Source organism: Mastomys coucha, unplaced genomic scaffold (genome assembly GCF_008632895.1).
Source record: "Mastomys coucha isolate ucsf_1 unplaced genomic scaffold, UCSF_Mcou_1 pScaffold18, whole genome shotgun sequence".
NCBI classification, from domain to species: domain Eukaryota; kingdom Metazoa; phylum Chordata; class Mammalia; order Rodentia; family Muridae; genus Mastomys; species Mastomys coucha.
The window spans coordinates 9179742-9181377 of NW_022196900.1; the positions used below are offsets into that span (position 1 = coordinate 9179742).

The window sequence follows — 1636 nt, forward strand, 5'->3', positions numbered from 1 at the left end:
ACTCAGAAATCCACCTGCCTCTGCCTCCCAAGTGCTGGGATTAAAGGTGTGCACCACCACCGCCTGGTTTAGGTATGAATTCTGATTTACTTTATTTTTTGAGGGTTTCGGTTTAGAAAGTTGTAATTTCCCTTATGTACCAATTGTCCTGTTAACTCTTTTGCAGCATTACTTTAATTTTAAAAAAGAGCCCACTCCTTTATGTCCTTTTGAAAAGCTTATTCCTTTATTTATGTCTTTGTAGGTTTAGGAATAGACATTTCTTTATGGATCACTTTCTCTTCTCTGGGCCTGCCTGTTGTTATTTTCTGCTGTAGTCTGAGCCTATTTCTTTTGATACTGTACTTCTATCCATGTGTCTCTAGTTATGTCTGCTCTGTGTTTTAGTTTTAACTCTGCTCTTGGTGCCTGGAAATTTTCCCCGAGAGCTTGAATTAGGCATAAGAATCAAGTTCTATGCCAATGGGTAATGGAAGGTTTTTACAGTCATTGCTTCAAGATTTTCAACTGTGAAAGAAAGGAGGAAAACAGAACATTACTTAAAGCAGCTCTTAATGTTTGGGGACATTAGGTCTCTTTGAGAATCTGAAAACAATGAATCCTAAAGAGTCAGGGTCTCACAGAGTCAGTGCGTAAAGGTGTGTCTTTACAAGGCCTGGGTAAGAAGCCCTCATCCATGTTCAATTTATTATTGTTTTTTGACTATCAAGGCATGATATAATTTGATGGTATTCAAGCTTGGTTAAGCAGGGAAGCACATATTTATATAAGACCTGTTACAAGCAAAACCTTATAAAATTGATATAAGTAAATGTCTCTAGTAAAAGCTAGTGTGGGGTTTCAGAGCATGCTCATTTCTAGCTCCCACCTCTTTTGTCCTGTATTCAAAAACATATGCTGGGAATTTCAGTATGGCTGTAGAATCCTGGTGACCCAGAATAACATCTTTAAAATTGTATGTCTGAAGAGAATCTTTAATTTTTTAAGTCTGTTTATGTATGTGTGTGTGTGTTATGCATGTGCTATGGTGTGCACGTGGAGGTGATAGGAGGACTTGTGCGTGCCAGTTCTCTCAATGTAGGACCTGAGACTCAAGCTCAGGCTAGGTTTTGGCAGCAAGCGCCATTACCCACTGAGCAGTCTCCTGGCCTTGTAAATATGGTTCTTATTGGCATCCTATTGCTTATTACTTAGTTATTTAGTACACACTGATAATCACTCTGGTTAAGAAGAGGAGATAAGGACCTTCCATGAGAGGAGTTCTGTATTGTGAAATGTACTTGAAGTATATAATTACACAATTACATTATGATGACATTGGAAATTGAGTTTGATACAAGCAGAAATGTTAAGAGGGAATTTTCTCTTTGCAGGTTTGCTATTTGGCAGTTTTTAAAAAGATGGCTATTCTGTATCCAAACATATCAGGAAGTCATCCCCATTTTTAATGATGTTTACACACATACTGCATATTATAAAAGACCTCAGGAAACAGCCACAAAATGTAGAGTAGATCACTGATAGTTTTATTTTATTCTGTTCATTTTTGTATTTTCTTTAAGCTTTTAATTGTGTTGAGAGTGTGTGTGTGGGGTGTGTGTGTGTGTGTGTGTGTGTGTGTGTGTGTGTGTGTGTG

The 1636-nt window shown here is 37.7% G+C and overlaps 1 protein-coding gene across 2 annotated transcripts in view; it reads left to right on the forward strand.

Moving 5' to 3' along the window:
• Nucleotides 1-1636, forward strand: part of Stx17 (syntaxin 17) — a 58864-nt gene that overhangs the window by 4476 nt on the left and 52752 nt on the right. The window lies entirely within an intron of this gene.